The sequence below is a fragment of the Octopus bimaculoides genome, chromosome 8 (assembly GCF_046866305.1).
Source record: "Octopus bimaculoides isolate indiv1 chromosome 8, ASM4686630v1, whole genome shotgun sequence".
NCBI classification, from domain to species: domain Eukaryota; kingdom Metazoa; phylum Mollusca; class Cephalopoda; order Octopoda; family Octopodidae; genus Octopus; species Octopus bimaculoides.
In genome coordinates this window covers 81,099,519-81,126,506 of record NC_142935.1, presented here as the reverse complement: position 1 = coordinate 81,126,506, position 26,988 = coordinate 81,099,519, and positions in this window count along the sequence as shown.

Genomic DNA, 26,988 nt, shown 5'->3' with positions numbered 1-26,988 from the left:
ACAAGGTTACCTGGCCAGTCAATAACTATCTGGACAGGTACTATAAAAGCAAAACAAAACTACGTGTACCAATTTGGCATTTAATCTCTTTCAAAGTAGTCTCCTTTGGAAGCCACACACTTAATCCAGCACTGTTTCTATTGATGGAAGCATTCCTGGAACTTGTTTTCCGGGATAATCAACAGCTGCCTTGTCACATTCACTTTGATTTCCTCAAGATCCTGAAATCTTCTTCCTTTCAAGTGGGATTTGATTTTTGGAAAGAGGAAAAAGTTGCATGGAACGAGATCTGGGGAATATGGTGGCTGTCGGACCTGGGGAATGCTGTGCTTAGCCAGAAACTGCTGCACAAGCTGCCCTGAACAAGTAGGTGCATTGTCAGCTGAAAGCAGTTTTGGCACAAACTTAGTAGACATGCATCTCATACCTAAATCTTCAATGATAATGGACTGAACTGAACCATAACTAATCTGAACATCTTCAGGTAACTCATAGATGGTGATTCAACAATTTCCTCTCACAGCTGCATGCACATCTACGATGTTTTTCTCAGTTCTTTCGGCTGCAGGTCTCATAGAACGTTCGTCGCTATCAACATTTTTTCGATTCATACACTTTCTGCAACTTTGCATAGGCCTCTGAGCAGGTATCACCAAGCTTGCGATGATCACACACTACACACGTTCCTTTCCAGCACTGCTGTAAACAATGGAAGTGAGCTAGAATGTTAAAACTTAGTGTGCATGCACAGCAGAGTTCAAGATCAATCTGTGCAAAGCAGCTTCACTCTGCATGCTTTAGCTTTGTTACTATGGCAATCTAGCTACAATAACTTATTTCTCACAAAACAGATTTCCTGTAGACTGAAATAAAGTCATGTCTCAGAAAGAAAACCATTCAGTTATTCTTAAACACTAAAATTGAATTAATAAAAAACACTTTGTTCTGTTTTGTGCATTTTACACATATGATACTGAGACATGAAAATTGTGTTTTTGCATAGGAATAGCTGAATATATGATGAGTCCCATATATGTCAATCAAATAGTTGGCTAATTTTCTAAAATTATTTGGCAACCCATCAACTTTTGATGACTTATCATATTTTGATGTGCTTATGAATATTTTTGCTCTTACATTGTTACACAAGATCCCTTTTTGGATCATTTAAATTGACAGAATAAGAATTCACAAAATTCTAATTTCTTATAAAATATATAAACTGTTGATTATAAATTGAGTACTTTTTCATTACTTGTAAACACAAACGTTCTCCAGACTATATGTGCGTGTGTGTGGGTATATATGTGTGTGTGTGCATGTATGTGTGTGTGCATGTATGTGTGTGTGCATGTATGTGTGTGTGCATATATGTGTGTGTGCATGTATGTGTGTGTGCATGTATGTGTGTGTGTGTGTGTGTGTGTGTGTATACACCTATATTTATGCATATGTGTATGCATATGTATGCATATGAATCTTACATATGTATGTATGTATGGCCAGCTTGCTGGTCACTAAGCCCCATCTTAGCCTGCTGGGCAACCATGGTCAGACATTGAAATCTAAAAAGTGGGTCAGATTTTGCCACTGATTCTTGCTTTAAATACACTAAGTGTAGGTGGGAAGACAAACCTTTCGTTGAAGAAAAAGTAATAAAAATGACAAATATTGGATGGTGTCTGTAGTCATATTCTCAACTCCACATATATAAGCAGGTGGTCTTTGTTTTTCGTGGTCTTTGGACATGCTAAACTGCCATCATAGTCTTTGGTCATGATGAATTGCCATCTGTCTGTCTGTCTGTCTGTCTGTCTGTTTATCTATCTATCTATCTGGAAAAAAAAGTCAAGGTAGAAAATGCTAAAATACTTCTTCTTCTTCTTCTTCTTCTTCTTCTTCTTCTTCTTCTTCTTCTTCTTTTTCTTCTTCTTCTTCTTCTTCTTCTTCTTCTTCTTCTTCTTCTTCCCTACCAAGAATTCGCAACAACTTCGAACACACAAGAGTAAACAAGAGAGACAGAAACAAGCAGTAATAAGGAAAATGCCCCTTGTATTTGAACACTATGCAAATATTCTTTTTAAAAAACTGTTTTTAAAAAGTTTTCCAAAATTTAATTGTTTTCCATACTTACAGTTGAAAAAGTCTCAATGACTGAAACCGGTACTGAAATGTTTTTTATAAAATTAATTTAGCATTTTCTACCTTGACTTCTTTTTTCCATACATATCAACTCGTATGTTCCTTTTCAACCTTCTACACCCCCCCCCACACACACACGGTTGTCACTGTTGTTATATTGCTGTAGCTTCTAAATGATGTTGTGGTGGTTTCTACTACACATTTTAGGAGAAATCTAGCCACAGGACGTTAAGAATTAGGAAACTGAGAAAGTACACGAGTTGTTACTGTTTGTATTTGACCCCAAGTCAGCTATGACTGTGTAGGCCTATAATAGAAGTCATAGGCCATCCCTTCTGTATAGAATACTACATTATTAAATGTGTTCTATCTTTTAATTGTAAAAGATAGTGGTGCTTCATCATTAATTAGAAAATAGAAAAGTATTTTCTGTTAAAGTGAATCTGTTGTTAATAAAAACTGTTTATTGTGTTACAGGAGTGTTCCTGTTTTCTTGATAATACCGTTTTGCATTGCTTTCTTAAAGACATACTTTAACACAGCAGCAACAGCAACAACAGAAACGATACAAACACAAGCACTTTTACTTTCCTTTTTGCTATTTTGTATTCTTTATTTTAATGACTTCAGTAGAAATACAATAAAAATAAAACAAAAAAGAAACAAAAACTTTTGCAAGTGAAAGGTGTTATCTGTTTCAAACAATCATCATATAATAATATAATGATTACTGGTTGTTCTTTAATCATTTCTGTGAATCAAATCTTTATTATTTTTTGCCACCTCTCCATTGATGACTTACCCCATATTTCCTCATTTATTCACCACTAACTTATTTAGTGTATTATTCATCCATTTTTTTTCAGATGGTGGTGTAAAGTTTATTTCTAAATAGATGTCCAAGCAACAGCATAGAGTCTCTTTAATAACTGATTAACAGAATGCTAATTAATTTCCATGATAAATGAGGCTAAAGTTTGTCATGGTTGATAATACCTTGTGGTATTTTGGTTTGACAAAATATAGCGTCATTGGAAAATTAGTAACTTGACAAGGTGATTTCAGGTGCAGCTGAGTTGAGCAACATTCTTTTATAATTGTTCATTAACAATTAACAGGAAATTCTAATGAACATTTTTCTCACAATGCCAGGAAAGTATTGCAATAAATAAACATAACAAGAAATATCTGAACACAGAGGATTGGAAATATGGAATTAATGAATGAATTGTAAAATTAATTTTACAGCTGATGGTCACTGTTGTTATTTACTTCTTACTCAGCTCTATTCCTACAAATCCATAACCATCAGCTCTTGTTATTCAGAGAGTCTATCTGAGACATCCTTTTTTTTTTCTTAAGATTGAGGGTGAAATTTAAATGAGAGAGAGAGGGGCAGGAGGGAATTGAGAGAGATTTGGTTATTTCTAGTAGGTCAAGAAATAACCAGTTGCTGTTGTTTGGCCCTCAGGTCAGCCTTGATTAAACATGACCTATGATCAAGACATTGCGGCAGTGACCAATCTGTCCTTTTCTTTCTGACACAGTCTACCTAAGATTAAATAATTCAATGTGTCCTTTCTGCTCCAAAGCATAGGACTATGATTTGAAAAAGAAACAGCTGTTATTTCTAGCTGGTTTTGAAGCACAAAACTCTCTCCAGTTTTTGTTGAACCCTAGCTCAATTTTAGCTGATCAAGACCTTTGATCAAAGACATTCCATGAGTGACCATTCTTTCTGTTTAAGTTATTAAGTTGTGACTTGGAGGAGGTGTGGTTAATATTGCTGCTATTCAATTCATTCCAAACATGACCACTAGGAGCAAAGTTGACCTTAGCAGGAATTGAACTCAGGATGTGGAGAGCTGGAATAAATATCACAAAGTGGTTTGTTCAATGCTCTAATGATTCTGCTAATCCTAACCCCATCTTTATGCTTCAAATACCAGATTAATAGAGTAATTAATGGAACACTAGGTAAATAGAATTGAGTTCCTGATTATTTTTGAAATTGAATGAAAGACACAGACAGGGTATTCAATAAGAAATGTTTTATTAAGATATGACATGGTCATGGCTGGAATGCCTTTTGATCATGATTGGTCTGGGACTGAATAATAACTATAGAAAGCAACACAGAAACACCACAACAATGAGGAATGCTTAAGGAAATCAGGCAAGCTAGCATTAAGCCTTCTTCTTCTTCTTCTTCTTCTTCTTACCACCCTCCTCCTCCTCCTCCTCCTCCTCCTCCTCCTCCTCATCATCATCATCATCATCATCATCATCAACATCATCATCATCATCACCACCACCACCACCAGCACCACCACCACCACCACCACCACCACCATCATCATCATCATCATCATCATCATCATCATCATCATCATCATCAGCAGCAGCAGCAGCAGCATTAGTAACAGTAGCAGCAGCAGAAGCTGCAATAGCATTATTACCAGCACCACTGTTGCCACCCCGCCTCCCCAACCTCCATTATTCACTACTTGCCTTTCCTTTCTGTGTGTAACCACCAGAGTGGCAAATGGTGTCCACTCCCCTGCAGTCTCCCAAACAGTTCTCACGTTCTTCCACTCCTCTATCCCCAAATGATGGATGAGAGAGAGAGAGAGAGAGAAACAGACAGACAGAGTGAGAGAGTAAGAGACAGAGAGAGTGAGAGAGAGGGTGAGAGAGAGAGAATGAGAGAGAACAACTCTCGCCCACTACAGATGCATATGTGATATACAGTCAGCAACAAATAACTGGGATAGCTCATATATTTCCATTGGCACACCCCAACACACACACACACACACCTAAATACACATGCACAATACATATGAACACACAAACATATAAATGCATGTGGACAGACAACCATAAACACACATAAACATACAATACAAGCATATGTCTACATGTGGGAACATTCATGCACACATACATACACATACATAAATATGCACAGTTACATCCATATCATATATGTACTCACACATGCAAACACACACTCACATATATGTACAATACATGATCACACAGACATACTCACACACACACACACTTATATTTTGTTCATGTGCTTATACGGAAGAGGATATATGTACACACACTTATATTTGTTCACGTATGTATATGAATGTATGCATGAAACTGCCTACATGTGCTTTCTCATAGATTCTTGTGAGATTGTAAATACTTTCATATAAATGAAAGCTACATTACATACATATGTGATTTTATATATATTGTTATATGAACTGTGTATGTGTTTACACACACTCACCTACATGTATACACGTACACATGCATGCGCATATTTTCACACATACATGAACACAAAAACATGCACACACATATCAATAAATCTACGTGTGGAAATATTACTGAAAGAAAAGGACTACTTCATTTCTGGCAGCGAGAGGGAGGGAGAATAAGGAGATGAGTTTTGCTGTAGTAACCAATATTTTGTGATTGAGGTGGGATGAAGAGAAAGAGAGAGAGAGAGCGAAAGGCAATGATGATGATAGTGCTGGTGCTGCTGGTAATAAGCATGACTGTGGTGTTTGTGCTGGTGAGGAGCATAATAATGGTGATCGAGGTGGTGGTGGAGGATATGCTGGTGGTGGTGGTGGTGGTGGTGGTGGTGGAGGATATGCTGGTGGTGGTGGTGGTGGAGGATATGCTGGTGGTGGTGGTGGTGGTGGTGGTGGTGGAGGATATGCTGGTGGTGGTGGTGGTGGTTGGTTATCAAATAGCAAAAATATTTGCTACCATCTCCACCAGTGCAACAATGTGTGTGCTTCTGTCTTTTAAGATAGAGACAACACAACACATACTTTAAAAACAGATTTTCCCTTTAATAACAGGTTATTGTTATTGTTGAGAGAAAAATTCAGTGAGAGAGAGAGTGCGAAAGATAGTGTTGTCACCATAGTAACTAATGAAACTTTCACTGTCTAACAGAAGTTAAAAGAAGTTAGGTGCATGAGTAACAAATACATTTACTGGCAGCGTAGCGATGGGTATCCTTGAACTCTATCCAAGCAATTCCACTCCAAGACAAAGTACAAACTTTTATAACAAGAATATTTATTCAAATTTGATTTCAGAATACTCTTGATGCTGGTTTCCCTTACATTCTGTAAGGATCATATTAAAGATTTCCTTTTTTTTTTAGCCAGGACTGAAAAGCAGACACTAAGACTTGTGTGTGGGTGGGAAAGAGGTATCTTCGAACCAGAGACCTGCCTCAATCACTTGCAACACTAAATTCACCATGGTATCATCAGGTAGTGGTGTTAAACTGAGAGATGGATTAAGCCTCTTAGACAGAAATGTTTAAGTGACCACCACCACCACTAGCAACAACAACAACAACAATAACAACAACAGCAACAACAAAACTACCACTACCATTACTACTGCCTCTATCACAACAGCAGCCACTACCATGAGCACAATCACCAGTCATCACTTACACTGCCACGACCTTCATCACAACAACCACCCTCATCACAACCACCACCACCGTCACCACAACCACCACCATCACTTTCATCACAACTATAGCCACCACCATCATGACTGCAACCCCTCCCATAAGCATAAACACTGCCACCACCTTTAACAACTTCATTGCAATTATAAAACCACCATACCCACAGCCACCACCACCACCAACAACAACAACAACTGCATCCTCTGAAATAGATTGTAGCTAAATCTTACCTTATGGATGGATATATGTAGATATAATGTAGTCTCAGATTTTCACTGTCTGGATAAAAGATGACACAACCATGTTTAGAGCGGTCTTTACAGTTATCTACTTGAGTTAATGCTGAGCTAGAGCTATACAATAATAACTAAAACAAAAGCAGATGACTAATATGTATTTTTTTGAACAGGAAAATAATTAAAGTCAGATAGATGTGGTAAGATTTAGACTCACAACTAAAAGAGGTATAACTAAATACTGCAACACTTTTAGTTCTACCCCTCTACCATATTATCATTCAACCATTTTACCATCTTTACCATGCTAATACTCTATCACCTCTACCCTCTATCTATCTACCAGCCTACCATTCTGCTACCTTACTCTTCTATTATCTTACTATCTCTACCAATCAACCACCACTCCCCTCTCTATCACTTGACCATTCCACTATATTAACTATTCTATTATATCTACCATTCTCTCATTCTACCACCATACCATCTCTTCCACTCTGCTATCTCTACTATCTCTACTACCCCTATAATTCTTTATCATCTTTACCACTCTATCATTCTACCACCATACATTCTCTGCCACTCTACCACATCTACCAATATCTATACCATTCTATCAGTCTACCATCTCTACTATCTCTACTATTCTTCCACTAAATGGCTTTGCCATTTCTGTGACTTAACACAGTTTAATGGGAGAGGTCTTGTTGATTAATTTTTTGCCCAAGCTGAACTATCACTTGATTTATCAGCCAATAAAAAGTCCAGTGGGATGGCTTTAGAGACTTTAGTGGGAGTCAATAGAGACTATAGTGGGATGGATTCTTCTGTATTACACTACATAGCAATTAGACCTGTTAGAAATAGTAGCTAAATTTGTCTTAAACCTCACTCAATATTCTTAAACCATCAACTGATGAACTGGACCTTATAGTTATGAAGGTATGAAAAGACTGACTAATCATTTTTGTAGCACCCTTTGATTATAAATCATGTATTGATCAGAGCAAATCTGAAATTAAACAACCACAAGCTATTTAAACATTTTTCTATCTATTTCTGACAACCTGTTATACAGATTTTGTCATTTAATAATGCTGATTATATATTCATTTCTAATGAATAACTAATTAACACTTCATGTAATTTATTAAACAACAAAATATATTTGAGCATTTACATCTCTACCACAATACAACCATATCTGTTCTAACAAAATTTTAAATCAAACAATTTGCCAAAAATCATAGCACAAAATGTTCTAATTAAGCAGAATTGAAAGTAGAATTAAACTGTGTTAATTGAACAAATCTATTTTCTTTCCTTTTTTTTTTTTTTGATAAAAAATTAAGATTTTGATTTGAATCTTAAAAATTTTTGATTTTTTAAATTGAATTATGATCTTTTATGTCATTAACATGTATCTTTTTATCTTTCATCTCTTACTTGTTTCAGTCATTAAACTGGGGCCATGCTGGAACACCACATTGAAGGATTTTTAGCCGAATGAATTGACCCCAGTACTTATCTTTTTTTTTTGGGAGCCTGATAGCAGTCTTTTTTGCCAAACCGCTAAATTACAGGGATGCTAACACACCAACACTGGTTGTCAAGCAGTGATGGGGGACAAATACAGACAGAAACACAGACACACTGTGCTATATATAATATATATATATGACAGGCTTCTTTCAGTTTCCTTCTACCAATTCCATTTATGAGGCTACAGTCAGTCTGAGGTTATAGTAGAATATACTTGCCCAAGGTGCCGTGCAGTGGGACTAAACCTGGAACCATGTGGTTGAGAAGCGAGCTCCTTACCACACAGCCATGCCTGTGCCTTTATCGAATATTTTTTCATTATTCACTCACTTTCACGATGTTTCTGCCTATTTTGTTTTCCATCATATTGTATAGGTTATCATTTTTTATCAGAATAGCTGTGTTCATTCAATGTAAGGCAGAGGCCAAAGGTCCAAATCCAGTGTGGTAACTGTGTATCTCTCTTATAGCAAGACACTAGTGCTTGTCCTTGTATCATACATTAGCCTCTCAACATCTAACATAATACCATCTCTCTCTCTCTCTCTCTAACTATCTATCTATCTCTCTCTCTCTTTCTCTCTCTCTCTCTCTCTCTGTTACAACCCCACTCAATTGAGGATGCTTTTTTATCTGGCAAATTATTGGAGACCTCACTAGTGTTGGTGTCATGAAAATGCACCCAGTAAAGTGGTTGGCAGTAGGAAGGGCACCCAACCTAGAAAACATGCCATAGTGGACATTGAAGCATAGTTTAATTCTCTGGCTTGCTAGTTCCAGTCTTAAATATGATCAGTGTGGATATGGCTTTAAGTCTTGTTAGGGAATTACACACTTCAATAGAATTGGTAGCAATGGGCACCTCTTGCAGTAGATGTTTAGAGAGTTTACCACTCATGCTGACACATGCCTTCATTCTGTTGTGGAATTTTCTATTTTAAAAAATTTTTGTTTTGCCTATAGCCAGCTATAATGTATAAAACATAATAGAGTTGTTAACAGAGATAATGGGCTATTTTTGGTCTCTCTATCTCTTTCTCTCTCTCTTTCTCTCTCTCTCCTTCTCTCTCTCTCCTTCTCTCTCTCTCTCTCTCTCCTTCTCTCTCTCTCTCTACTAAATCCGGTCACAAGGATTTTGTTAGGTTGGGTCCATAGTAGAAGAAACTTTTCCAAGATGCTACACAATGGTACTGAACCCAAAACCACATGGTCAGGAAGCAAACTTCTTAAACAGACAGCTTGTACTATGTGTGTGTGTGTGTGTGTGCGTGCGTGTGTGTGTGTGTGTGTGTGCGTGTGTGTGTGTGTGTGTGTGTGTGTGTGTGTGTGTGTGTGAGTGTGTGTTTGTGTGTGTACTTTCTAACCAAAGCAAGCATGGAAAACAGACATTAAATGGTAATGATGATATTTACATACCTACATAGATAAATACATATACACACACACACACAACAACACACAGACACACACACGCACATGTATGTATCTATGTATGTGTATATATATGTAAATATATATATATATATATATATATATATATATATATATATATATAAATGATAATGATAATAATGATATTGTATGTTCATGTACACACATACAATATGTAAATATGTATACATAAACACACACACACATACACACATACACACACACACACGTGTGTGTATGTGTGTGTAATATAGGCTATTTCAGAAAGGAAGTATAATGAGATAAATGAGCATTAGTGTTGTGGTGATGTAGAGGTTGAGGTGGTGGTGGTGGTGGTAGTGTTATTAATATTAAGGGATATATTCAGGGTGTGTATTTAGATAATATCCACAAAACAAGCATGAGGAATAAATAGGGGTATGAATATTTGATGAAGCAGTGACTAATGCTGAAATTGAAGCTAAACACCATAAATACAGCTGCAGTAATAATTCCATGAGCCATATTTAGTCACTACCATAGCATTGATGATTTCTGAAGTAAGGTAGAATAATAGAGACAAGATATATTGCTTCTGTAGAGCATGGTAGCTTGTAAGGAAAGAAGTTCTTACTCTATCATTTAGTCAAGAGAGTTGGTAGTACACAGGACTCATTGCAGGGCAACTGTAACTGGTGCAAGGGGGAGATGTAGGATCTTCAAACAAAGGACCTGCACTGAATGCTTGTAACAGATAATGCAAGAATTGAACTCACAATGCAAAAAGAATCAGAACAAATACATCAAGACATCTAGTCCAATATTCTTATAATTTCACCAATCTAATATTCCAGATTGGTATGTTCTTATAAACAAGGAGAAAGCTGACCTCAGTGGGATTTGAAAATGAAAAAATTACTAAAATTAAGTAAAATCAGGAGCGTTGTGAACTTGGAACTTATAGAGACAAGCATGTTTTTATTGTATTTTGTTTTTGTAGTTTCATCAAATTATAAACAGTGGTACCTACGATTGCAACAGGATCTCTCAGATAGATAGGACCATACAGAGGTGAAATTATCTAGATACATGCCTTTAAGAGTCTGTGTACTCACTCTCTCTCATAATGCCTGGGTCAGCATAAGGTTTGAGTAGAAGAGACATGCCTCCAAGAGCCATACAGTGGGAATAAAATCAGAACCTCCACCCATAATATAAATATATATGTGTGTGCAGTCGTTTGTGTTTGTTTTTATATCAAGTTATAATAAAAACAATTTAACATTAGACCAAAGAATTACTCAATATGTTATTTTGCTGAGGACATGTATATTATATTTTTACAAGACAGAATTTATGCTGGTCAATAGGTCCAGAATGTAGCATGCTGAAAGAAAATAATCATTACTGGAACCTATTTGACTCACCTCTTCCTTTTCTTCTTGACCATTTCATTTCTTCTAACATTCTTCTTAATATTCTCTGTACATGTGTATGCATGGCTGCACCAATGTATTGGTTTACTGCTGACATAGTAAGGTTGTCCAACCTTAATATCTATAACAACCTTTCCCCCTTAAAGCCAGCAACCATCTACTCTAACCCCTCCTCTTTCTTCCCCTTCTCCTTTGCTTTATTCTTAACAATTTTATACAATTCTCTAATCCCAAATATTTGGCTCCTTCCTTCCCTTTTATTACTTATTGACCATTTTATTTCTTCAGACATTTAGGTTTTTTTTCTTTACTATACTATACCTTGGGCTTCACCACTCATTTCAAATTACATTTTTGGTGAGTCAACTTGGGATTCCCAAGTGACAATGTAAGCATCATATAAGACATTTTCAATCTGGTGAGTAGCTAACAGAGAACCCCATTAAAGAATCTGCTAGGAAACAAATGGAACCTGGATTTTACCTGTTCCATTCCATCAATTTAGATATATACAGGGTGGTCAAGAGTCATTGAGGGGTTTTAATTTTTAATAACTCCCTTATTTTTACAAATAGGTGTATGAAATTTTAATTCAGTATAGAGAAGATAATGGCAATTAATTTGCCTTAGTCCTTTTCATCATACCTGCATTATGTATAAAAAATGACATCTTTTAAATGGCATCCATTTTCAGCTTCACACATCTGTGCCGTTTCCAAAATATGTTCCATGATGGTTGTAAGGGTTTCAGCGTCCAGTTCCTTGATTTGTCTAGTGATATTTTCCTTCAACTGCTCCAGGGTTTCTGGTGTGTTGATATAAACCTTCTCCTTGAGGTATCCCTACAAGAAGATGTCAGGGTTGGTCAAGTCTGAGGAATGCGATGGCCAGTAGACATCGCAGTAGTGAGAGATGATTCTTTCTCCAAAATATTGCCTCAGCAACTGTATTGTCTCTCTTGCAGTATGAGTAATTGCTTCATCTTGCTCGAACCACATATTAGGCCTATCTTGAATGACCAAGCACATAAAGTTCTCGATCATGGACCTATACTGCTCATCAGTCACAGTGACAGCATTCCCATTATCATCCTCAAAGAAATAAGGCTCGATTATCTCATCTGCTGTAATTGCACAAAATACTTAATGGCGTGCAATTCTCTTTGGTGTAGTGCTCTTAGATTCTCAGAGCCCCAAGATCAGCAATTTTGTCTGTTGATTAACCCATTCAAATAAAAGTGAGCTTCATAACACATAATCAATTTTGGGGTAAAATTTGGGTCATTTCATGCCAATTCCTGGATTCTGGCCGTGTATTGGAGCCTGTGTTCATAGTCCTGAGGCTTCAACTGTTGCACCAACTATACCTTATATGGAAAAAAGTTAAGGTGGCTGAGAATTCTTTGCAGTAAGTTTGTGAAATCACAAGCTGTCTGGACTGCCTTTGAGTTGACGTGCCTGGATTCTGTTCAATACTCTCTTGCACATGTTCTCTTACCTCATCAGTTCTGACTGTCCAAGGTCTCCTAGATTGTGGGAGGTCACTTACTGCCCCTTGATTTTCAAAACGATGAACTAAGTTTCTAATTGTGTTTTCACTAGGAGCATCTCTTACTTGAAAGTGCCAACAATATGCTCTCTGGGTTTGAATAATTGACCTCTGATTTTCACCACTTGGGTACATTGAGTGGTGCCATATTTTCCCATAATTAATTTCCAGGACCTGGTCCATAAAAACCCTGAAACTGCAACCCCTCAATGACTTTTAAGCCACCCTATATGTACATCTATTTGCTTCACTCATTGGACTGTGGCCATGTTGGGGCACTGCCTTGATGAATTTTTAGTCAGATGAATCAATCTCAGTACTTCTTTTTTTAAAGTCTGGTACTAATTCTATCAGTCTCTTTTGCCGACCCCTAAGTTACAGGGACATAAACACACCAGCACCGGTTGTCAAGCAGTGGTGGGGGACAAACACACACTCTCAAAATTGCAGTTGTGGCAGATACTGATGTCACGCAAATGGTACCCATGCCGGTGGTACATAAAAGCACTCATTACACTTTCAAAGTGGTTGGCGTTAAGAAGGGCATCCAGCTGTAGAAAACCATGCCAAATCAAACGGGAGTCTGGTGCAGCCTTCCAGCTTACCATCCTTGGTCAAACTGGCTAACTCATGCCAGCGTGGACAACAGACGTTAAATGATGATGACGAAGATGGGTGAAAGTAATCTTGCAGTTTTGGCCATCTAGCCTACATTGGACTGTTTGATGAAGGTTAACAGGCAAAAACTTTGAAATCACTGTCACCCCATCTAGTAAAAGTGTAGTAAATGCATACCTGTGCATTTATGTATGTGTGTGTGTGTGAGTGTATGTGTGTGTGTGTGTGTGTGTGTGTGTGTGTGTGTGTGTGTGTAATAAAGGTGGCTTATTTGCCTCAGTGATTTTGCATTTTTATTAAAGCTCATCAGTGGCTCTTAGCCGGCTGCCTAGGGTTACGCTGGCTCGCCTTGTCAGTTTATAAGGTTTACTGTAGAAATCTCACTTTATGTACTTCCAACCTTAATCTATCTCTGCCTCTAATTTATATATTCCTTCAGCAACAATTCTACAATTTATCTACAACTATACCTATTATCTACATATATTTGTGACCACTCTGTGCACAACGTTATTACATTAAGTCATATTCCTCTCTATAGTTTCTGCTAATCTTCCATCACTTCTGTAGTATCCTCAACAAAGTTCCTTACTACCAACTCTGGAGAACCATCAGCAGTAGACCAGATTATATCTTTATTTCTATCAGTCCCACCAATCTTTCTCTTTCTTTTTATTATTATGAGAATTCTTTTGATTGGCTTTAATACGAGTTCTTGTTTAATCAAAGGAACAAAAACTAGACATAGTTGATAGCTTCAGTTATCTAGGTGACCAAGTTAGTAGTGGGGGAGGGTGCGCTGAAAGTGTAGCTGCTAGAATAAGAATAGCCTGGGCAAAGTTCAGAGAGCTCTTACCTCTGCTGGTGACAAAGGGTCTCTCTCTCAGAGTAAAAGGCAGACTGTATGATGCATGTGTACGAACAGCCATGCTACATGGCAGTGAAACATGGGCCATGACTGCTGAGGACATGCGTAAGCTTGAAAGGAATGGAGCCAGTATGCTCCGATAGATGTGTAATGTCAGTGTGTATACTTGACAGAGTGTAAGTACCTTGAGAGAAAAGTTGAACCTAGGAAGCATCAGTTGTGGTGTGCAAGAGAGACGATTGTGCTGGTATGGACATGTGGCAAGAATGGATGAGGATAGCTGTGTGGAAAAGTGCCACACCCTAGTGGTTGAGGGAACCTGTGGAAGAGGCAGGCCCAGGAAGACCTGGGATGAGGTGGTGAAGCACAACCTCTGAACATTAGGCCTCACCAAGGCAATGACTTCTGACCGAGACCTTTAGAAATATCTGTGCATGAGAAGACCTGGCAAGCCAAGTGAGACCAAAATCCAAGGCCTCTGCCAGGGATGTAACCAGCCCACTTATGCATACCTTTACTTCACTGGACACTAAACTCTGCTTGCGAAGACCTGTTGAGGCAAGTGAAATCAAAATCGAAATCGAACTAAATTCGACGACTGGCCCCCATGTCAATGTCTCCTTCATTGGACACTAAACTCGGCTTGTGAAGACCTGTTGGGGCAAGTGAAAGCGAAATCGTGATGGCACCTGTACCAGTGGAGTGCTAAGAGCACAGTTCAAGCGTGATCATTACCGGCGTCACCTTCCTGGCACTTGTGCCGGTGGCACATGAAAAGTCATTCAAGCAAGATCATTGCCAGTGCCACTGGACTGTGCAGGTGACACATAAAATACACCATTTTGAGCATGGCCATTGCCAGTACCGCCTGACTGGTCTTCATGCTGGTGGCATGTAAAAGCACCCACTACACTCTCGGAGTGGTTGGCGTTAGGAAGGGCATCCAGCTGTAGAAACTCTGCCAAATCAGATTGGAGCCTGGTGTAGCCATCTGGTTCACCAGTCCTCAGTCAAATCGTCCAACCCATGCTAGCATGGAAAGCGGACGTTAAACGATGATGATGATGATGAAATCACCAGACTGGTGAAATAGGGTTCAGAAGGAGGAAAAGAATGATAGGTCTTTCTTAAACCAAAGACTTAATATAAATACTTCTGATGAAGTAGACCACTGAACATCACCTAAGGCCAGGTGGAAGTGTCCTATTATTTCAACTTTTAACTTGATCCAACTATTAGAGTTTGACAGAGATACAAAGCCAAACATGCTGGGTGGGTGTTGTTGATGTAATTGACCTTCAGTCTATTCTAGGCACAGATTTTCCAAAACATGAAAGTAAGGAAAGCAATGATGACCTCAGGTGGATTTGAACTCAGAATGTGGTAAGACGTAACAAAATACTGCAAATTCTATCATTTCACACTGTGCCGTTCACTACAAAACACCTGACCATAACATAGATTTCTCATTTAGACATAAGTCCTCATACTTTGAGGAAGAGTTAGACCGCTTCCAGTTCTTCACTGAGTTTATTTTATCAACCCTACATGGATGTTGACTTTGACAAGATACAAAATCAGATTCTAAAGAAGTGTACTTAAATGTAAAATAACATTTTGTGGCACTCTATCAGTTCTACTTATCCAGCATCATTTTGTCTGTCACTCAACCATTACGACCACTTACCTTACTCTGTCTTTAATATTGGTTTCAAATTTTGAGACAGGATTTCATCAACACCAGTGATTAACAGGTACTTATTTTATTGACCCTGAAAGGATATGAAAGGCAAAGTCGACTTTCGTGACATCTGAGCTCAGAATGTAAAGATGGATGAAATGCTGCTCAGCATTTTTGACTGTGAATGATTCTGCCAGCTCACTGCCTCACTCCGTAATGTTAAAAGACAGCTCTGGACAAAGAAAAGTAGCTATAAAAGATAGAATTACTTCATAATCATGATGTGTGGATAAATAGATGTATTGGATATCTAACATGACTTTTCCCATCATATTGTTATGTGCTGTGCTAGTGTTGTTGTTGTTGTTGTTGTTAGTGGTGGTGGTGGTGGTGGTGGTGGTGGTGGTGGTGGTGGTGGTGGTGGTGGTGGTGGTGGTGGTAGTGGTGTAAATGTATATCAATGAAACAAAATATAAAAAAGATGGAAAAAATATAATACAAAAATATTACTTCACCAAATACTAATAAAATACCATATGAAAAAATGAAGAAGGAATAAAAAAAATTGTGGTTTATGGTTGAATAAATCCAGTGTGGGTTAGTACCTTTCTCTCCAGTACTTATTCTCTCCTTTCCATCAAAAATTTTAAAAGATATGAAATACGTTTAAAAAGTGCCCAACTCTATTATTTTCTTGCTGAAACTAATACTGCAAAGGCAAAATCCTTTGATGCCATCCTTCTTGTGCCTGTGTGAAAAGTTTCATGCTGGTAGGCTGTGTCAGTTCCTGGTTGCTACACTTAGAGTACAAGTGTAGTGCACACTTGTCAGATTTTTGTTTGAACACAAGATGGCCCAACATACTGAGCAGAGATATTGCATCAAGTTTTGCTAAAAGCTCGGTAATTCTTTAGCTCAAACAATCCAGTAGATTCAGGAGGCCTCTGGTGATGATGTTATGGGCAAAACGCAGATCAAGGAGTGGCACAACCATTTCAAACATGGCCGCACCTCAGTGGAGAGCATGACCTTCTCAGGCAGATCATCCACAGGCCAAAACGAGGAGCCAATTGAGAAGGTTTGGAGAATAGTCATGAAAGACTAGTAGAAATTTATCTGAGAAGTCACAAAGTGAGGCAGAACCCAATAAAAATCCAAGTGGCTGTAAAGCAAATGCTTTAATCGCAGAACCATATGCCCACACCCATACATGGTCATATGTATGTTCTCAATAAGCTTTCTTATATGATTCTTCTATGAATCTGCTATAAACTTCAATAGCTGCTTCAATGAAGGACCAGAATCATTGACATACCTGCACTAAATGTTCCTTAATCATTGAGGACATCATCTGGGCAACAGAAGTCTGCTGTAAATCTTTGATTTTGTAAGGATGTCCATTAATCTCCCTTTCAACAATGTTTCAAATGTAGTAGTCTATGGGATTAAGATCTGGTGAGTTTGGAGGGCATAAGTTTGGTAATATATGATCATAAAATTGCCTGCCATCAGTTTTTGGGTTACAGGGACTTTGTCAGAAAGTGTTGTGTCTTGTTAAAACTCATATGGCCTTCCACTGATTACTTCATCATCCATTCAGAGGTTAGGTGTCTCCAGCACCCCAGCATATCTAGCAGCATTAATTATAAGACCTTGTGGGAAAAGGAGAGATGGCATGATCTTTGTAATCCATCCTTCAAAAAACCATTACTGTCACTGGAAGATTAATGCACTTCATTCAGGAGGCAACAGAAGAATCTGCCCACAACTAGTTGTCATTTTTCCAATTAGCCTTTTGGTCTTGCTCAAAGTTTTTCTCATCAGAAAAGAACTAAAGTATGCTTCATTTATGAGGTTTTAACCTTGTTATATAACAGTTTGTCATGGATCAGATGGTATTCCTGTGTCTTTGCAGACATGAATTAGCTTCTCAGTACAAACAACTTGTATTAAATGTCTTCATGCACCACAGTTCTGATAGTCCTTTCCAATACCAGAAGTTCTTTGGTGATGACCCGCATTGATTTTTCAGCATCATCATTGATGCATTGAATCTGTTAGGTGAACTATGGTGACATTATATTGTATGAATGTTCAGAATGTTTTTTTCTTCCTCTTTTTGATTTAGTAGAAACATTCTTGCTAGAGGCTTCTTGTTCCAGCTGAAATTTGAGTACAAAATAACTTGTAACATTTAGAAAGTTGGCAATTTCTAAATCACTGTTCTGTATATATTGCAACAATGACTGCAAAATTTTTCTTCCTAGTGTTAGTGTTTTATCTGCCATGAGGGATCTGAAAGGAATAGAAACCTTTCGATTGGTTTGAAAAGAGTAACATACTGATAATTAAGGGTCCCCAATACCCCATGTAACCTCTGTATGTGTGTATGTGCATGTGTGTGTGTGTGTGTGTGCGCACGAGCGTTAGTATAAGAAAATAAAAATTGGACAGGCAATTGTTAATTTGTTAATGGCTTGAAAGCATCAGAGCACTAATTGTCTGTATCTATTATACACTTTTTAACATATTCTTCCCCATTATAGATGTGTATATTTACATTTGTATACATCTTTCTGAAGGTGTGTGTGTGTGTGCGTCTATCTATCTATCTAGCTATATATATATATATATATATATATATATATATATATCATTATCATCATCATTTTCATCCAGTATTTTAAATCCGGGTTTTGTCCTCATTAACGGTGGTGGCCAGATCTAACTCAATGCCATAGCAACTGCCTTCACACCCTCTCGCCATCTTGCCTGGTTTTGGGCGTCCTCCTTTTTCAAACCAACCCTCCCAATCTCTTCCGCCTGTCTTCTTCACCTTTTCCTCTGTCTACCTCACTTTCGCTGTCCATTTACCTCAAACGCAATCACCCTTCTCAGAACATGCTCTTCATCCCTCCTGAACACATGCCCATACCACCTCATTTCATTCGCCCTTGCCAACTATTCCACTAATTCTTCCAGCCCCAGCAATCCTATCAAATACTCATTCCTTCTCTTATCAAACAGCTTCACCCCACACATTTCTCTTGCCCTTGCTCTCTCAGCCCTTCTCAAAATTGCCATCTCTCTCTTCATCAGACACCATGTCTCACTCCCATACAGCATTGCAGCTCTCACACAACTCTTATAGACCCTTCCTTTCATCTTTAATGAGAACCTTTTCCCATATAACAACACTCCTCATTCCCTGATCTTCACCCAGCCAAGTCTCACTCTTGCTGTCACAGCTGCTTCACACCCACCACTTACATCCACCCTATCTCCCAAATAACAAAACCCTCTCACTGTTTCCACCTCATCACATAGTGTTTCCACTGGTTCCACCAGCCCTCCAACTCCTTTTTCACATCTCACACAACACTGCATTTGCCATTACCCTCCTCCCACATACACCACATGGATTCACCTTATTCATTAACCCTTTTCCTTGCACTCCACTCACCATCACCCTTATCTTCCGAGGTTTACTTTCAAACCATCACCTTCAAACGCCTCCTTCCATTTCCAAAACTTCTCCCTATATCCCTCCATCATCTCACCCATCAGAACAAGGTCATCTGCATACAGTATCTCCATTAGCAGTCCCTCTCTTGCACTCTTCATCACCACATCAACCACTATTGCAAACAACAATGGAAACGACACAGATCTCTGATGCACACCAAAGTTTCACCACAAACTCCTCCAACAGCTCTGATCCAATTCTAACTCTTGTCTCTACCCCATCATACAAACTCATCACTGCTCTCACTGTTACCTCTAGTACACTGCTCTTCCTCAATGCCCACTCAATTACCTTCCTTGGAACCCTATCAAATGCCTTCTCCAGATCAATGAAGTATATGTACAACTCCTTCCCCTTATCTCGGTATTCCTCCTGCAATCTCCTTACAATTAATGCTGCATCTACTGTCCCCCTTACCTGGCATAAAACCAACTTGCATCTTGTCCACATCCACATGCTTCTGAATTCTCCTCTTCAACACCCTTTCCACCATCTTATATATATATATATATATATATATATATATATATATATATATATATATATATATATATATATATATATATATATAGTGAAGGCGCATGGCTTAGTAGTTAGGGTAAGTGGCTCATGGTCATAATGCCATGAGTTTGGTTCCTGGCAGCATGTTGTGTCCTTGAGCAAGACATTTTATTTCATGTTGCTCCAGTCCACTCAGCTGACAAAAATGAATTGAACCTGTTATTCAAAGGGCCAGCCTTGTCACATTCTGTGTCACAATGAATCTCCCAGAGAACTACATTAAGGATACACATGTTTGTGGAATACTCAGTCACTTGCATATTAATTTCATGAGCAGGCTGTTCCATCGGTCAGATCAACTGGAACTCTCATCATTGTAACCGATAGAGTACCAGTCTAAGTCTGATATATGTATATGTGTATACACACACACACACACACACACACACACACACACACACACACGCACACACACATACACACACACACACACACACACATACACACACAAGCACATGCACATATGCTGTTAACAACCTTAGTTATATAGCTATATGTTATCATGTACACAAACATTTTGAAGTGAAGGGTATGTTATAAACTTACCTATATTAACATACATTATGCATCTTTATCCAGTGTATGCACAATTCATATGAAGATGATAGTACATGTGAAGAAAATGGCAGCTGTAAATATAAAAGTTAAATCAAACAGAAATTGATCTTTTCATTCATTAAGAACTATTTGAGATACATAAACATAGCACATACAGAATGTTTTGAGTTAAATGTCATAAATATACACACACACATATACTCTTATGATTTCTCTCTTTCTCTACCTATCTGTCTCATTCTCATTCACTATGCCACCTTTATCATACAGCTAGGTCTCCTCTTTTGTCATGCATTTATATAAGCTGGGTTACCTGGCCAATATGTTTGTGGAAACCAAGGCTTTCTGACATGCCTCTCTTCAATATATCAAAGTGTCAATGTAACTATTATTCAGTAGACAGTTGTTTATGGAAGACCATTTGTCACCCATGCATATAAGTCTCCCCTCTCTGCTGATGTTGTCCAAGGGAAAGACAGCTTGGCATCAGCGATGTCACAACTCACTTCTACAGCTGAGCGAACAGAAGCAATGTGAAATGAAGTGTCTTGCTCAAAAATGCAATACACATCCTGGCATGAATCAGTGGTTAGAACATCAGGCTTACAATCATGAGGTTGTGAGTTTGATTCCCAAACCAGGAATATACATATTATATATATATATACATGTTAAGTAAATTAATTTATTCTATCTATTTTTTTAACCCATCTGCCATTGTTGCTGCTTGTAATAAAGCGATTGCATCATTGCATTAAAAATTTCCATCTGTCCCTCACAGCTTTCAATACACCATATTTTCTCTGCCAGAATTGAATAACTCTTAAGAGTAGTAATAATATTACCTCCCTTTCTATCTGTCTATATCTACTCATCCACCTTATTGTATTAATGCCATATAACTCCAAATTTCTGTTTGAGATTTTATTGAAGTGTCTCTATCAATCTATCCATTTCTTTTCAATTTCTGTCAGAGATACTAGGAAAGGCTCTTTATCAATTACCTTAAAAATTGTTAGCAAGTAACAATAGTAAATAAATTACAATTTCTGTCTGAGATATTTTTATTGGGCCTTTCTATCAGTAAAGGTAAATACATTTTTAATTCCCATCAAGGATATTTTGAAAGGGGTACGAGTTGTGCACAATCATGCAATCTCAATTTGCTCCCTGGAGGCGGTTCAAGTGCATGTGCACATATGATTTCATGTCTATGATTATATCTGTCTGTGTATGAACATAAGAGAATTATAGGTATATATGTTTTTACAAACAGACAGACACACACACACACACACACACACACACACAAACACACACACACACACACACACACACACACACAAACAGATAGATAGATACAGATATTGCAGAAGAAATATAACAATCTATGAACTGTTACATGAGTGCATGGAAATATGGGTACATGTATGTATATTAGCATCCTGTCGGTCCATAAGCATGTATTTATGTGTATATGTGACTGTGCATGTCATATATGTATGTTCATGTCTGTGCTTCAACAGTCATGGATAATGGTACGCTTGCAATAGTGATTCTGAAAAAGAAAGAAGCATGGAAGAGCTAATATGAAAGGGTATTAAATGTGGAGAATGAATGGGAGACAGGCAGTCTTCCCTATGTGAAACCAACAGAAGGACCAGCTATCCTAGTCGACAGCAGCACGATAGATAAGATAATTAAAAGTGTAGTTTGTCCATCGATGCGACAAAGACCATCTAGTCATCCGGGGGGGGGGGCTTGTTTTGTGAGTCTGCAGATGGCTAGTGAGGCCAATCTGTGCCCGAAAGAGTCTTTGACAGTATGGACAGGGTTGTTAGCTCTGTTCTTCCTGGCTTGTCTGTGGTCTCCTGCAGCAGTGATCCTATTGGTGTCACATGTGTTGGCACCCTTGTGGACAGCTGATCACCACCTTTCTCTGTCTAGAGCAGACTGCTCCCAAGTGTCATGGTCGATGTTGAAGGCTTTCAGTGTGTCCTTAAAGCACTTCTTCTAGCTGCTTTGTGAGCGCTTTCCCTTTTGCAGCTCACTAAAGAGCAATATTTTTGGTAATCGATCGTCTGACATGCAAGCTACATGCCCTGCCCAGCGAAGCTGAGACTGCATCATGATGGTATGGATGCTGGGCAGGTTAGTAAGTATTAGTACCTCAGTATCTGGGATTCTGTTCTGCCATTTGATGCTGAGAAGTTATCTAAGGTGTATTGTATGAAAGTGATTCAGCTTCCTGGCATGAAGCTGGTAGACCATTCAGGACTCACAGCCGTAAGGAAGCATTGTGAGAACAACAGCCCGATACACCTTGATCTTTGTCATGATGGTGATTCCACTCCTGCTCCAGATAGTCTTGCGTAGCTTGCCAAAGGCAGCACTTGCCTTGGCAAGTCTGGCATTGATTTCATCACCAACGACAATATTTCTAGAGAGTGTGCTGCCAAGGTAGGTGAACTTGTCCACCGCATTCAGTCGCTGCCTGTTGATGGTGATGTTGGGTTCAATGTAGGGCTTGGTTGGAGTTGGCTGATACATTACCTCAGTTTTTATTGTATTGATAGTAAGGCCAAAGTTATTACAAGCGCCAGTGAACAAGTCAACACTGTACTGCATGTTGGACTCAGTAACAGCATTGAGAGTGCAGTCATCGGCAAGCAGGAGGTTGTTGACGGTGTCTACTGAAACCTTGGTTTTCACTTTGAGCCTCCCGAGGTTGAAGACTGAACCGTCGGACCGGTATTTGATGCCGATGCCTATGTCTGTGTCCCTGAAAGCATCTGTCAGCATGGCTGAGAACATAAGGCTGAACAAGGTGGGAACAAGCACACATCCTTGTTTCACTCTGTTGGAGACAGGGAATGGATCAGAGGTCTCTCCATTGTCCTGTACCCTTGCCAACATGCCATCGTGTAGTTGTCTTACGATGGTGATGAATTTTCTGGGGCATCCATACTTCGCCAAGATTCTCCAGAGACCTTCTCTACTAATGGTATCAAAGGCCTTGGTCAGGTCGATGTAGGTGGAGTAGAGGTTGACGTTCTGCTCCCAACACTTCTGCAGCTGTCTAGCAGCAAACACCATGTCGATAGTCCTATGCTCTTTCTGAAAGCCACACTGGCTCTCAGGTAGGAGACCTTGCTCTAGGTGTGCAATGAGGTGGTTGAGCAAAACTCTAGCCAGGATCTTGTCTGTGATGGACAGCAGTGAAATTCCGCGAGGATTGACACAGACCTGGTGGTTTCCATTTTGCTTGTAGAGGTGAATGATGGAGGCGTCCTTGAAGTCTTGAAGCACTGTCTCATGCATCCAGATGAGCTGAAACAGCTGGTGAATTTTCCTGGTCAGGGCCATGCTGCCTTCTTTGAATACTTCAGCTGGGATGGAGTCCGGACCAGGGGCTTTGCCAATGGACAGTAGGGGGCATGCTTTCTGAATTTCCTCCAAAGTTGGTTCAACGTACATTGACTCTTCAACGGGGACTTGAGGTAGCCTATCGATGGCTTCACAATTGATGGTGGAAGGCCTATTCAAGACCCTGTGAAATGTTCAGCCCATCTCTCTAATACCTTTTCTTTGTTGGTGATAAGTGTTGCCCCATCAGCACTAAGGAGAGGAGACAGTGTTCTTGCAGTAGTAGGACCGTAAACTTCCTTCAAGCTGTCATAGAAATTCTTCATGTCATTCCTGTCTGCAAAGCCCTGGATCATGTCTGCTTTGCTGCTAAGCCAGGAATCCTGCATCTGGCGCAACTTCGTTTGGATTATGCTCCATACAATCCACAGTCTATCCTTCTTTGAAACTGACTTGGGGTCAGTGAGGTGAGCTTTGTAAACACGATGCTTTTCCTCTAGTAGTTGCTTGATCTCCATGCAGTTCTCATCAAACCAGTCATTGTGTTTCTTTGTAGATGGCCCAAGGCATTCCATGGCTGTGTCGTACAACATCACTCAGAGTACAGCCCAGGCTTCCTCAATATCCTTGCCTTGTAGCACAATGAGGTCCAGCGTTGCTCCAATGTACCGATAAATAGCTGCTTGATGTTGCTATCCTTTAGCTTGCTGATGTTCAAGTATTTTGGTGCTTTCCTATTTTGTGGTCGTCTCTTGGGCTGAACTCTAAGGTTGGGTTTGAATACAACAAAGCAGTGGTCTGTCCAGCATTCTGCGCCACATATGGTCTTCAAAACTCGTACGACTTGCCTGTCCCTCTTCCTTATGATAACGTAGTCGATGAGGTGCCAGTGCTTCGAGCAGGGATGCATCCAGAATGTTCTGTTGCGGGTGGGGAGGCAAAAGATCGTGGCCATACTCTGCACAGATCTGGAGGAGTAGCAGACCGTTGCTGGTGCAGTTGCCAACTCTATGTTTCCTAATCACTCCTTCCCAGGAGACACTATCACAACCAACTCTCGCATTGAAGTCACATAGAATGATGAGTTTGTCTGTGCGGGGCACTGCGGTGATGAAAGAGCTCAAGCCTTCATAGAACTTGTCCTTGATCTCATTTGGATACCTCATGGTGGGAGCATAGGCACTGACAATGGTGGTGTACTTCTGTCCGTGACAAAGAGGGAGTCTCATCATCATTAGGCGATTATTCATACCCTTTCGGGGACCTACCAACTTGCCAGCCAGTGTCGACTTAACTGCAAAGCCAACTCCAGCCTCTCTTCTCTCTTCAGGTCGACATCCACTCCAAAAGAAAGTTAATCTTGTACCTTTTTCTTGTAGTTCGCCTTCGCCCGGCAGCCTGGTTTCACTGAGAGCAGCAATGTCGATGTTATATCTGGCGAGTTCATTTTCTATGAGTGCTGTGCATCTCTGGGGTCTCTCCGACTCGTCTCTGTCAAGGAGCATATGAACGTTCCAAGCAGTGAGGATGAGTGGTGTAATCATCGTATTTTTCTTTGTTCTTTGTTTTGACCACAGTGTGTAGGGTCCCCTCCAGTTGCAGTAGGCTGGCTAGGGTAGGTGGAGCAGGCAATGTTTGGGACACATTTTCTAGTCCACTCCTCATGCCATGGAGGTGAGCAGTGCGTTCCTGAATAGGACTGCTCAGTCACCCAGAGAGATGCCAAAATCCACTGCTGCTCCAGGTCAGTGACTAGTGACCCTGTGGCTTGAGCCGCCTGTGTGCAGGTTTGCGGCTATGACTTCCAGTGTATCCACATCTGTCACTTCGTCATGTGCCTGTCACCACAGGACTTTGGGATGAAAGAGGGATGACTTGCGTGAGGAAACTTTGTTTAAAGTGAGGAAAGGTTGCGCATCGCTGACCTCACTCTCTCGTCCGAGACTGTCTTAACCAGTGACAAGACCAGATTGAGACGACTGGGGACAGAACTGGATGCAGTGAATGACCAAGATGTCCTATAGTGCCTCATCTTGCCCTATGCAATCCACAATGCCCTGGTGTAACCACCCTCTTCTCCGTTGAAACCGTTCTGGTGGTTTCTTCTGTAGAATCAGCCGTCTCCAGTCTTCGTATGCATAGCTAGGCAAGCCCTAACTCGCCGAAGATTTAAGACCGGTCGGCTACCCTCACTTGGTTTAGCCGGCTAGTCGAAGCCATTGCCCAGGGTGTGGCCGCTGTTGCATACAAATAGCTACTAGGAGCTACAAGTGAGAGCTGAGTGCAGGTGGGGACCAAAGCGGATCAACTACTCCAAGGAGGTGCACAACTGTTGCCCCATCAGAGGTACTACCCCTCCTGTACACGCCGTACACCACTAAAAAGTATTTAGACAAGGAGGCAGGAGTTACTGCTGAGATGCTTAAAATATCTGGGAGGGTACAATATGGTTGTGTCATCTGTATAGTTATTCAGATTATTCAGGAAGGTACGATCCTCAGTGACTGGTGTAGCAGCATCACAGTCTACTGCCACAAGAGTAAGGAAGATGCTTGAGATAGAAGTATTTATGGAGGCATCAAATTGATGGAAGTTGCAGAGTGAGTTATAAGTCAAAATAATTGGAAACAAAATTTGACTAGATAAGATTCTGGTTGGCCTTTTGTTAGGGAGAAACTCTATGGATGCTGTTTTCATATCCAGGCAACTACAAAAGAAGTATTTACTTAAGAATAAACCATTGTACTTAGCATTTGTTGACCTTGAAGATTATCCTGACACATATCCTTCCACATCTCTGTCACTCTCTCCATCTCCAGATTCCTAAGTCTCTCTTTCTCTCACTTTTCCCCTACTGGAGTATTCTTGTATTTCTTCTAAAGCAAAACACCTATCTCTATCCCTTTTAACCTCTCATCTTCTGACACAAAGCCACCTCAATACTAATCCTCCCATCTGAGGGAACTTTGTCTTGTCTTGCAAGTTACTTGGT